This window comes from Nipponia nippon, unplaced genomic scaffold (genome assembly GCF_047370975.1).
Source record: "Nipponia nippon isolate SJK-2023a ecotype South Korea unplaced genomic scaffold, ASM4737097v1 scaffold_9, whole genome shotgun sequence".
Taxonomy (NCBI): domain Eukaryota; kingdom Metazoa; phylum Chordata; class Aves; order Pelecaniformes; family Threskiornithidae; genus Nipponia; species Nipponia nippon.
Window position 1 is genome coordinate 19,526,235 of NW_028262413.1, and position 13,430 is coordinate 19,539,664.

General features: G+C 45.2%; 1 protein-coding gene across 5 annotated transcripts in view; it reads left to right on the plus strand.

The window, feature by feature from the left end:
• The window catches only part of MAPKAPK3 (MAPK activated protein kinase 3), a 135,195-nt gene that overhangs the window by 30,941 nt on the left and 90,824 nt on the right, over nucleotides 1–13,430 (plus strand). The window contains exon 1 of one of the 5 annotated variants that reach the window (XM_087745162.1): nucleotides 567–619. The exons of 3 other annotated variants lie outside the window; for them this stretch is intronic. The gene's annotated coding sequence lies outside the window, so the exon portion shown is untranslated. Of the gene's footprint in view, nucleotides 1–566; nucleotides 620–2,269; nucleotides 2,288–13,430 lie in introns of those variants that run through there. One more of the 5 variants, XM_087745165.1, reaches the window with a different exon arrangement.

Sequence of the window (13,430 nt, forward strand, 5' to 3'; positions counted from 1 at the left end):
GCTATGTTTTATAGACCTGCATTGAAAAAGATCTGCGCTATACAAGAAACACTTTCCCTGATGTGGCTTTACATAATCAATTCTTAGTATCTGGAGCTTCAAGTGAGTGATTTTTAGATTCAGCTTTAGAGTTCAGTGCTGCTTTTCCACTGCAGGGAGGGGAGCTAGCTGAACCCTTCCTTCTCAGCTGTCTTGCCTCAGGGTGAATCAAAGGCACAATGGCTGATTTAAATTTATGCTACTGTTGTCTGGTTCCCATAGCCTATTTCTCTCCTTACTTTCTCACTTTTCCTGCTCTGTCCTCACCTTCTGCCTCCCACAATAGCAGGGAGTGGGAATGCAGTGTATGAAACCAGTGCAGGGGAACTCTTAATCTTTCTATCTCACCTCTCTTGATCCAGTAGAGATCCCATGTTACACAGGAAAAACTTGCCAAGAGAAGTCAGTAGCTTCTACATGTGAGAAGTAAATTCAATCCTAAAACTTTTTTGGCAAAAGCTGTTTGGAGGAAGTTTCTAGGGGCATACTCTGTGCATGACAGGCTGTTCCATCTGTTTGCAGAACAGTTGCAGACAGCGAGAGCCGAAGAGATGGGGAGTTATAACTGACCTCTTCAAAGGTATTGCCAAAGCTAGAAAATACAGCTCCGAAATGTATTTAAAAAGACTTTCCTCTGACTTAGCTCTGTATCCATGTCTTTGCATGTCCTAACTGGCACTGTGAGGCTTGTGATGCTGATACTGTAGAAATACATAAAAATGAAGCTCCCTTTCATTCACCGTAAGCTGCTAGCTTTGACAGTTTCTGAAGCATTTCAACACTTCTTAAATATCTGACTGTGTTTCTGCTTACGGAATATTTTCTTCGTCTTATTCTTCTGGCAGTTGTTAGGTTAGAATGCGAAGAGGAGATTTTCTTAATAGCAATATGAAAACTGGTGACGGAAAAAAGATTTTTTTAATTTAATTCTCCTATTCAGTCCCCCACTAAAAATTAGAAGATTAAGAAGAAAAGGACAGAAAATGGAGTCTTCTAGTTTATCTTGTAAGACCTATTAATAGTGAATATGAATAAGCGCAGTGCCGCATGCTCCTGCCTTTCCTCGCTTTGTTGTTAAGTGCTGCTGCAGTATGATTGCAGCCTGTTTTATGCATTTTGCAGTTTGTACACTGGATTTGTCTTTCGGTCACTCCTTTCTATACCTGTTGCTGTTCACAAAAGTCGCCGACAGAAACAGATTAACATTATTGCAGAGGTACCTCAGACCTGTCGTTTCCTTTATCCATTAAGGATAGGGGTCCGAGGACATTCTTACTATACAGTGAATTGCAGACCGTAAGAGTCGCATCTGCTTAGTAATTCCTTGTATGTGGGCTGTGCACTGTGAAATGTTTCATGCAACCCCTGGCCTGGGTCACTGTGAAGCCATGTTTAATTTAAACAAGGGTACATTCAGCTGGACAGAATGTGTGTTTGGAGTTTAAACTCATGGTGGTTTCCTCTTGCCTCCATGGGGCTGATTACCACACATTCTTTTAATTTCAGCCCTCTGCAGTTCTAGGAAAAGGTCCTTGATTAAGTACTGAGAAACCAGTCTATTTGCGGGTCTAATTTTGTTGCTTCAATTACATTACTGTATGCTAAATATAGGAAGGCACCAAGCAGATCCCAGTTCCTGGACTGAACAGGGTGTTCAAGAGCACTGTTCAAATTTAAATGGTGTGGCTCTGGCCTCTGTTTAATTCTAGCTAGTGAACCAACTTCTCACAGAGTGTAAATCAGCACATCTACATTGATTTATAGGCAAGTAGCTGGATCATCACAGTTTCACACAGCTAAAAATGAGCCTAGTGCCCAACTCTTCGCTTCCTGTTTCTAATTGAAGGCAGCAGAGATAAATGGTGTGTCATGCTGGTGGAGTTCAGAAGTCCCGAAGGGACAGCAGAGTGCTTCAATCTCTTAGCTGGTGTCTGAGAACCTAGAAATCAGCAAATGGAAAACATTCAACAATGCGTAAACTGGTCTTGTAGTTTGCTGCTGACTCTACGTTGCTTTCTGTGCTGTTCCCTGGCTGTTTTGGTTTTTTTTTTTTATAGCCCTGAAATCCATGAAAGATAACGATGAAGTCTGCTTGTCTTCTAAACGTGTGTATGGCCTTGGCATTGCAGGGAACATCAGTCCTGTGTAACCACGCAGATTTGCATTTTACTTCTGACCAGCAGGTGAAAAAAACCACCCAAAACCCAGAAAACCACAGCATTTTAAGTGCCTGGAACACTTGTAATAGGTGAGAGACCAATTGCACTGGAGACAGACGTCTTATCTGCTGAACAGCTACTGTATATCTCCAGGAACAGCTTCTCCTGCAACGCCTCTGTGGCAGCATGCCATGGCCTTGTCCTGGGGTGACCAGTTGTTAGTCTGGGCTGCTTTGTGGCCCATTCATTCCCGGGTCTGTTGGCCAAGATGCCTGACAAGGGAGCCAGTTTGCTGGGTGCTCAGTTGAGGCCTACCAACACAGATGTCACAGGTTTTCTTTTATTTCTCTTCAGGGCCAGACTTGAGTTTGTATAAAAGATGGTGTGAATTCTCATCCAGCTGCGCTACTGACTGCAAACTTTGCAGCAGGATTTCTCCCTCTATTCACAGCTCAGTGCTACTGCCTTGTATTTCAAGGGCAGCTTGTGGGGAACCATGAAGCAAACTCAGTCTGATTCCTGTTTTCCTTTTTTGTGTGCCTCGAGGCTATGCTCACATTCCTCACAGCTGGTGACTGCTCTATTTCCCTGAATCTTATTCAGACTACTGTACCTACAAGCCAGATACTTGTCATCTCTAAAAGATGTTTGTTTCCACAGAAGAATACCAATGAGGTTACTGTCTGCTCCCTTCACAGTCAGCCAGGCTGGGAGAAGTCCAAATATCCAATCATTCCTTGGAATTCGTATTGCATGAAGATAAAGCAGCCAAAAATAGTTTCCATGAGCTGGATGGTTCTATAGCTTTCTGTGTTTATCTGACAAGAAAATGTTAAGAAGTACAGTAGGTCATGCACTAAACTGAGCAAAATCATGGGGCATGTGGGAGCTCATGGAGATGAGTTTATTGTTTATTTATTTGATTAACTTAACCTCTCACTGCTTGAGAATTGCCTGCAGTTTTCTTGCATTGTTCTTATGTTTATTTGATAACAGGAAAAACCAACCCAGCTGTACTGTGAGGAATTAGAGATGCTGAAAGAGGCTTTTGGGGAGGGGAGGAGGGAGAGAGGAGAGTTTGCACAGCTCTGCCAGAGCCTTATTTTTTCCTGCCTTCCAAGAACAGGGCTGTGTTCCATCCCCTGCCGCCCCCTCAGCTGGTGCTGGGAAGAGCAGCTGAGTTTAGCTCACTGTTCCTGGAAGTCACTGAGACACCAAGCATTGAGAAACCAGCATTTTCTGTAGCAGGCTCTGCTTGAATGGAAAAGATGAGCTGATCTTCATCCCTCTTGTTCACTAGCCTGGATTAACCCTCACTGCACCAAGAGAGGCTACAGAGGCTACAAAATGTGCTCTTACAGAAAGGGTCAAAGGCTTTCTTCATTCATTGGGACCAGGTGTTTGGAAGCCACTCTGAAATACAAAGTCACATCATTGGCCAAATGTATCCCTGATGTAGCTCAGGTTCACTAGATTTATGCTAGGACCACCTTTTATTTTTTTATCTTGCCTATCCAAATTGAAGCATGAGCAGCTGTTCAGCCCAGGAGCCTGCTCCAGTGGCCATGTCCTCCCTGGGCTCTATGCTTCAGTAAGGAAAGTGCCTTTTGGAGTGCAAAGAACTTCTCGGCCACAGACTTCCCCAAAACTGTCCTGGTTCAGGTATACCTTGAGAGAGTAGTTACAGCATGGTGCTGTGTACAGATGCACAAAATGTTTGATAGTGTGCTTTAAGAGGCATGTAAAGACTGTGTGTGCCGTAGGGTAAATTCCAGTGAGTCAAATGAAATTACTTATATGGGGGTCTGCATTTGTGTTGTGGATAAGGAGGAGGAGTTTGTAGTTTATAATCTTGTAATTTAGATTCTGTTTCTTGCTGCATGATTGGGGTCAAGCACTGTTCTCTGATACCTCAGTTTCCCCTATATGTAGTATAGGATGTACTGATACTGTGGTTCAGTTGGGGATCATGAGGGTTTATTAATGCCTGTGGGGTCCCCAGGCAGAGAGCTCTCTGGAAACACAGACTATTACTGGGTCACTGGAAATGCACTGGCTCATTTGCTTCTTTCTTTGGGCTGACTCAAAGCTTGTTATTCCACAGCTGTGACTGTCACAGCCATAGCCCCAGTGCCAAATTTATCTGAGTCTGATGGCTGTGATGAATCTGATGAGATCCAGAAAACAGCTTAAGGTGACCAGAACATAGCACATGTAGGCATTTCTATTTCTGTTTCCATGGATGAAATTAGCCGAACACAAGTAGTCGAAAGGTTTTTTTCCTTCAACGTTTTTGGCTTGCTTTATTTAGGGGAGAAAGAAAGTCCCTTCATTTCCCTCTGTGCCTAAAATTGGCTTAGGCTTCTCACTTGACACAGGTCGTCAGGCTGATTTTGGTTAGCCTGGGGGCTTTACTTTCTCAGTCAAGATCTGATGAGGGCTGGCTCCTGATTTCAGTTCCGCAGTGCATTAATCCAGGAAGGAAAATAAACCCAGCCTGAACGCCAGCATGGGCATCTGTCAAAGTACACACAAAGGAGAGAATGAGGAAGGGTTGGGGTAACCTGGGATGTCAAATTCACTGTTGCTAAGCTGGCACTGGTAATTGCATGTAATGAGATGACTTTTTGAGATTATTTTTGTACCTGTGCAGAGTTCATGGAAGTGACTGATTTTTTTTCCTGGCATGGGGGGTGAAGGAAGAAGGGCTGAAGCACTGGGATCTTACGAGCCTCTGCTTTGCCCCATCCTGTCCCCTAAAGGAATTTACTGCTGTTCAAGTTTCAGGCTTCATAATCAGCAACCTGTAGTATTGCAAGGCAGAGAAGGAGCTGTGGTGTGTGAATCCTGTCTGAGAATATGGCCTTGGGAGGGAACTGAGTGAACAACCCTATCGCTTGCCTTCCCCCTGCCACCGCTGTGGAAGCACTGCGGTTTGGTTAGGTGCCTGGATAAACAGCGGTGGGGAGGTTTTTCTACTCGAGCACGACTTCTGGGGAAGTGTAACGGCATGGTGCTGGAGGCTGCCCACTGCCTCTGGTGTCTGCAGAGGTGCTGAAGGTGCTGTCGCTGGCGGTTCCCTGCATGCGCTGCTCAGCTCTTCTGTTGTGTGTGGTCTCGTTTTGGTTTGTGCAAATTCTTGCTACAGCGTGGGAAGTTGCCAGAGCAGTGATGTTCGTGCTGCTGATGAGCCTGTAAAAGTTTCTTTGTTCAACTGCCTCAGTTCTTGGAACTGATCTAGGCCAGGCAGCATGTTGAAAAACAGTAACTAGAAAAATAAACTCTTCCACCTGATGCTTTCCTATTAGCACAGATTCAAAGGGAAAAACAGCCGCTGCAAAAGAGTGCAGGCATCCTGTGTGGTGAGGAGGTGTCAGCAGCTGAGTCAGGCTCACAAAACATCATTTAAACAAAAATCCATGAGTACCTTCATCCCCGTACTGTGCCCACAAGGTGGGTGAGTGTTTGCAGGGAGCGGAATAACTAACGCATGCTTATAAAGCACAATACCAATAGTTTCGGTCCTTGCACTGTACCCTTACAGATACTGCCTACAGGAACAAAATATGGTTGTCCTATTTCTGAGTAACAGACTGATCACAGTGAAATAAGGAATTACAGTATAGGGTCTCACTGATTTTTTTTAAAATTTTTTAAACACACACACTTCCAGCACACTGGTTTTCCAGCAGCCTTGAATTTTCATGTGTGAGGAATAAGAATTTCCTTTGATTTGGGTTTTATGATAAAAATGTTACTTTTTTTGCTACCAGAACTTGTAGGTTGGTTCCCTGCTCTCCTGTGTGCAGTTCTGATACACAGCTCCTCTTCCCAGGCTCAGTAGCCCTGGGATGTTAGGCCATATGAGCTGTGACATTTGTCCTAGAAATACCAGGCTTGAAACTTAAAGTACTCATTATTATTTCCATTACAGAACCATTTAGCATTTTACAGTCTGGGATGCATTTAATGTTACTGGCATGTACTGTCCAGCAGCCAACACCCAGGAAGCTTGCATTCGATAGCAGCGAGGCAAACAGAGGGAGAAAAGGGACCCGGAGCCCAAGGACGCACAGTGGTTTGTCGCAGGATGGCTGACAGGTTGGGGCAGAAATGGCAATAGGCTTTAGGTCTTCTGAGTCTCAGCCAGCATCTTCGCTGCCCCTCAGTTGAGTGTAAAATCTCTGAAATTGATGGCTTGATCACTTCTGGCTCCTGACTCAAACATAAATAGCATAACAAATCTGCACTTGAAAGACTGTGTGGTATTTTTTAGTGCCACGTTATGCCCAGTTAGGACTCTGAAACAGTCCTTGAAATGCAGTTTAGATCTACTTCAGATGGACAGAACCTCTGTGCAGCTGCAGCCCCAGAGTGTACCTGCGTGTTGGAGCATGAAGCTCTCCTGGGAAGCACAGAACAGTCCCTTCTGAAAATGGTACTTCTTGAGAGTGAATTTTCTGTATAACCAAGCCTGGATTTCCCTAACTCATGCTGTGTTCATGATTGTTTAGTGGATTTTGACACTGGTGAGTTGGGACAGGACAGGGCCTTTTCTGACTCTGTGACAAGTTTTTGTGAAAGCCCATGTGTAGCAGCAGCATGTGCTCTGGTGTGTGTGTGTGCCAGCCATGCCATGGACAGCGAGCGCTTCCTTCTCTCTTCGTTCATATTCAGTAGTTTGTTTGCAAAAGCAATTTTCTAGCCACACTTTTGTTTCCAGGGTGCAGAGGGTGGGAGTTGGGAAGTTCAGCTGGCATCAGGCCCCCCAAGGTACCTGGGAGCTTTACTTCTACAGCAGAAATTGCTAGAAGCCTACTCGTGTCCCGAGACCCTGGTGCTGTCCTGATACAGGCAAAGGGCTGAGCTTGTGAGTGCTAACTCTGCTCATGCCTGCGTTCACGGTGAGGAAACAAGGACAATCCTGTATGGCTGAAAACACGTGATTTTTTGTATTTTGTTCCACCCCGCTACTTTAGGGCTCTGGTTGTTTTTCAGGAATGGCCCTTACGCAGGTGGACGGAGACCCAGAAATGTGAACTCTGGCTCTGGTGTGTACTGAGAACTCAAAATGGATGGCAGCCTCTTTCCCTCAGTGTAATGTTTCTTTGCTCTCTCAATCCCAGGGGCATTTTGTTTTTGCTGTACCTTCCTCATCACTCCTAAACAACTCTCCCTATGATCTTTTCTCCGTCGTCTCTCTGCCCTCCTCACACCCCTTGCTTGGCCTACATTCTTGGCTTCTTTCCTCCCAGTATCTCATGTACCTCTCCCCGACTGTCCCTTCCCCAGTCCTGACCGCACAGACTGTCTCTTCCCCTCCTATTGCCGCCACATTTGTCCTCTTCTTTCTCCAGTTCTCTCTTTCTTAAATCCTTCCCTCTGCTTTACAGCTGGTTCCTCTGTCACTTTCAAGTACTTGTGTCCCTACACTTTCTGTCTGTGAAAGAAGAACAAATAGACTAAACAAGAGTTTTGCCAGGTCTTTGCTGTGCTCTTGATAAATTCAGTGCTTCTGTAGCTCCTCATTCTTCTGACAGCGCAGGCAGGGAGCCCAGCATCCCCCCTCCCACTTGATGAGCTCACAGGGAGCTGTCACAGTTTATTCTAAGAAATCAGCTAATGTACAGTACTCAGCAGAGGCACCCCTCCCCTGGGAGGATCAGCAGAATTAGGATGTGCAGCAAGTTATCTTGGGGATTACACAATCTTATCACCTCCTGCAGGGTGTCGGGGAGCGGTGAGCACCATGCACTCTGAGTCACACTTCCCCCTGCGACACAGTACAGGTTTCCTGACTCACTTCCTCCCAGGAGTTCTGTTTCCTTAGGTCTCTGCACCAACAACGCAAGCAAAAAAAAATGTGACAGAGACAGGGAAGTCAAGGCAGCTGTGGCCTCCAAGCCACGGTAGCGTCTGCCCCGTGCTCCTTGTCTGTTCTGACTTTGGGTGGGAAGCCGGTGCTGCTCAGCACGCAGTGCACGAAGAGCCACTCACTCCTCAGTGCTGGGGAGGCGGTAGGAGTTTTATTTGGCTTGCTGAGACTTAGGACCTAGCTGAACATTTTCAGCTATGTGGCTGTTTTGTGTTTTTTAACTCTGAAACACCCCATCATACATTTAGAAATGAAATGCATACAAAGGATCACCCTCCTGTGGTAGGCAGCTTGTTCTTGTATCATCTCAGTCTGGAAGGGAGAGAATGGATGGGAGTCAGGAGTGGGCAGAGCTGCTGTGGCACAAATCCTGCCCTGGGAGCCAGCTGGTTGCTAAAAGCAGATCTTCTAGGCACTGGTAGTGGGCTTGCCTTGCTGCTGGCTCTTTGGGAGCTGGCACCAGCTGAAACTGTCTCCAGGATCAGGGGGATGCTCTGGTAGTTATTAGTTCTCTGCATACTTACTGTTTTTCTTCAGGCCTCTGGCTCTGGATTCATAATTTTCTCTTGTGATGAGATAGTCTATGATTTCGGTTTGTTTGTTTGTTTAAAAAAAAGATTCTCAGCCCTTGTAGTGACAGGGAGAGCTTGGAAAATATGACTGTCTAAAGGGTCAACAGTCTAAAGGCCAGTAACCAGCCACATGCAACCGTTCCACCCTGACACCCCTACCACTAGCATTTCAGTCTATTGATTTCTTGAGACCTGACTCCTGGGTTCAGAGCGCTTGGAATAAGCCTCGTGTTGCTTGCTCACCTACTTCGGTGGAGTGGGAGGGGTGTGCTGAGTTACTGGAATAGCTGTCTCTTCAGTACCTGAAAATATTCTTTCTCTCTGCATCACAACCTAGTTTTAGAGCATGCCATGTGACATAAATTGAGTTCAAGTTGCTAGTCACCCCCAGGGCTCAATCTTGTCAAGCCTTTTTATTAGAGAAAGGATCTGTATGAGGCCTAAAAGGTCCTGCTTATCTCCACAGTGACTGGACTGGCAGTGTGCATTTCCAGGACACGTTGATAGAAAGTCAGAGCCCGGTTTGGTGTAGCACCCCCATGCAGAGCTCTAGATCAGAGTGTAGCAGCTGGCGGACTTCCTGACATCTGCCCCCGATACCACCCATGCGTGCTTTTAAGTCGGTAATATAAAGTCATCCTACTGACCTGCTAGCTTGGGCCTCCCTGCTGTTAGAGAGCAAGGGAAAATGAACAGGCCTTTCCATTTTGTTTAATATGACTTCTCTGAAAACACTAGAAGGAGCTTAAAAGAGAGTAAATGTGACACCCGGTTCCCTTGTTTATTTGTGTGCTTGTAGTTTGGCTGAAAGACAGGAGAGGGAAGTGTGACTGTGAGACTCCACTTGGGACTCCTTCCTCCTACCCAGGATGTGCATTGTTGAGTGAAGATTTACTTGCAGTAGTTAGTGAATAAGTCATCCCAGGGAACTGCACGTGTGTTGCTTCTTTGGGAAGTTTGGCTTTCTGTACAGGTCAGTAGGACGGCATGGGATGACCAGGCTGTGTTGAGATGCAGGCAACTTGCATTCTGACTCGTAAATTAACACTTTGCAAGGGATGAAACACTTTGGCCTGGGTTGAGCATATAGTTTTCTGTTACTCTGACAGCAGAGATGATAGAAATGTCTTTCTGTCTTTTTCTTTTCACTAGCAAGAGCATACGCTGCTCATCTTGTTAGCTACTAATAGCCTAGGAATGCTGCATCCCAGCAGTGACAGCCCTGTGCCTTAGCCAGGAGATAACAGTCATGTTTTTCCACTCGGTTACAGGTATAAAAAGCCAGGAACAGTACTCATGCAAGAATCACAAAGTCAAGTACTAGTTTGAGAGTCTGACAAGAAGGAAAGATACCAAAGGTTCCCCAGCTTTAAGCTTTCAGAAGGGGAAAAAAGGAGAGCCTGCAGCACACCTATATTTGGAGAACAGGAGTAAGAGCATTGGTCTCTGCTTTGGGCGGAGGGAGATGGGTTTGGGAGTCTCAGCAGGAGGGGAACAGGAGGGCCCTGTTGTGGAATATCCCAGTGAATGTCGGGTTTGTTGAAGGAGGGATTACAAATGTGGTCAGATCTTAACTCTGAGCATGTTAGAAGACTGACATCTCCTCTCGGAAATACGTAGCAGCTGATTTCCGTGCCCATTTTTGTGTGTATTATGTGACTGCATTTTTCCATTTCTTTTTGCCCCCTGTTTAATGACCTACAATCTTTGGCCTTTAAACAAAAAAGCTATAGGATATAATAGAGTGTTGAATTTTTATTAGGAATGTCATAATCTTACTGTGACTGCTGTAACTGTATCTTAAAGGGCCTCTTTAGGAGGAGAAGCCTGACCTAACACAGCTAGTTCTACTGCAGGCCTCTCTTCACCTTAACTGCCACAGGGTAGCTTGCGTTTTGGGACAGGCAGTCAGGTGGATATGAAGGGCAAGGAGTGGCTTGCATGCGTCCAAGTCATCGTGACTAGCGGAGGAGAGGCTCCTCTGCTAACTTTGGAAAACAACCAGTTTGGCTCTAGCTGTCCCAAGTTCAGAGAGGTGGAAGGATTTCGTAATAGCACCTGGTCTCATTCTTCCTTTCCCCTCTGATATCCCCTAGTACTATCCTGGAACACTGGGAGGATTTTCTCCGAACATATTTGACAGTTAAAGAAGTAGTTTTACAGTCTTGTCTTATGCTTATGGAAAGAGTCCTTGCTTGGCAGCTCTTGCAATCGAAATAATGCAAGATAAAACCGTAACAGATAAAACACAGGGCACAAATCGAAGGAAAGGTTATCAAGAGGACAGTTTAGATGTAAACCAATTTAGACATACTGAACTAATTTTTCTTTTTCCACTGGAAAGGTTGAAATTAGTAACATGGGGAGAGGACTTTCCTTGGAGGCTTGCATTGAGTTTGCAGATCTGGCCAGAGTAGAGCCCTTTGCCCAGCTGCTTCCATGCCTTGATCTGCTAAACCTGCAAAAGGGGAAAGTCTGCGCAGCAAACAAAAGGCAGCTTTGACGTCAAGACCTGGGACCGTTGCCCTGACACTGGGAGGTGGAGCGCAGAAAGGAATCTGCAGCTAATAGGCTCTGGACGGGAGTGCACTTTGGCAGAGGGACAGCTACTACCCCTTCTTTCCAGGAATAATATTGTTTATTTCTATCTCACTCTCTCTGGCTAAAGTTACCCTAGTCAGGTTTCACTTCACCTGTCTCTACCATAAAGTCGGCAGAGCCCAGGAAAAATCTAATCTGCAGACTCCCTGTTCTCCATACCCTCTTCCCGAAAGAGCTACACTGCATATTTGGTTTGTTTCTTTGCTTTGAGGAGTTCATGACCGCGACTTTCTTTTACCGAAGCTTTTGCTGGTACAATTCAATGAATGCATACACATGCAGTTTGCTACGTTTGTGTGTGGCTGCACGCATATGTGTAGATGTTAAAGTAAGCATCATTCCTGCCTGCTAAGGAGGAATGGTCTCTGGGGCTGTGTGTATGTACATAGAATTCACTGTGTTAACAGCAGCGGATGCTTCTGGTTTGCGCAAATGGCGCTGTCCTGTGGACGAAAGCTTTGTTCTGGGAAGTTCCAAAATGTTGCAACGCAATGCGGTAACAACCTGAAGTTCAGTGGATTTGTTACATGGTTTTGATTGGTTCTGGATTTCTTTAAAAAGGCACTATTTTTACATCAGTTTTAGGTTGCCAGCCTTTCCTGGGCCGACTTTACAAACTGTTGAGTCATGGACCAAACCTTTAGTAAACTGTCCCATATTTTCTGTTTTATTCATCTTTCCTAGCTCTGCAGTTCAGGTCAGTGAGTATTTGCCCCCTGTGCACTTAGGAACACTGTGCAGCCTTTGAAAGTTTAGCAGCTGAATCCCAGCCTCTGGACAGGATGGCAAAGGCACACTCAGGTGTAGCTGTACGTGGCTGCGTATAAGCCCGGGGGAGATGAAGGGGAACTTTATGACCAGCTTTGGAAAGCTTCACTCAGTAAATCAAATGCATGTTTGTCTCATAGTCCTGTGAGTTGTAATCCTGATCACTTGTTCTTTAGGTGGGCTGCAGGGAGTAACCTGGAAATAAGCATTCTCAACACTGCAGGAGTCAGTACTGCTACTCAGACTGTTACAGTTACGGGCTTTTTCACCAGCTCTTATTTAACCCTTCTGAGATTTAAGATCATGAAACTGTGTTGCCACTCTTTCTATGTATGCATACGATATGAATTAGAAGTATTGAAAATAGGTCTATGAGATATTAAGGGCATAAGAGTTTATAGCTCTTTTTGGTTTTGATATTTTTTAGTTATATTCACCCCTTTAAAATACATGAGTTCATTTTTTCCATTCGCGGTCAGTTATTCTAGATTGTCCCTGGTGAGATCTGAGTTGCTTTGCTATGTTGGCGGTCATTTGCTTCCCCCTCCCACCTCAAATTTGAGTGTTAAAATCATGGAGATTATCTATGTAAAAAAAAAAAAAAAAAAAAAAGTTTAAACTGGGTATTCAGCAGTTTCTCAAATAGGAAGATCAAAAAGGGGTTGTTTTCTCCTCCTAGTTCCTAGTACAAGCCTGTTGCTCTCATCTTACGACATGCGCTTGAGGATCCGCAAGTTTTGAAGCTCGGTTCAGAGCTGTGTCTGCTTCTCTCTGTACTTCCCTAATCTGAATTCCTCACTGTGTATGTGTTGTAAGAGTTTCTTTGTGTGTCATTCTACACGGAAGCCAGATCCCGAGAAGCAGTAAAAAGCTTCTTTTTAAAAAATGAGTTTTCTCTTACAATCTCTTGCCCCTGCTGTATGGTCGGGTGGTTGGCAGATGAGTGATTCTGCTCATCTTGTCTGATTTCCTGGAAGAGCCTGGCTGCTGGCTGAAGTGACCGCAGGAGAGAGGATGGGAGGGACTATCTTGCAAAAAAGCTGGTGGCAGATGAGTGCTAATGGAGAAGAAAGTTCTTGGATCTAGTTTAATTTCCTCAGCCTTCCTTAGAAAGGGAGGAGAATGGGTGCAGCTCTCCAACGCTGCACCGTTCCTGCTGCCTTCTGCTCTTCCAGATAGGCACTAGCTCAATGTTTCCATGTTGAGCAACAAAGAAGATGTTCCAGTCTGGACTTAAAGCATCTTAACATTTTAGATTATACCATGATTTCTTGCTCTATTTTCCACTACGTTTTAATTAGAGCTTGTATTGTGTTGTTACTTAGAGCCTTTGTCATCTTTGCACTGTGAGAAGGGGCCACCCAGATGTGTTGGCAGTGGAGGAAGGCAAGGTGGGGCACTTGGAGACACAGGAGA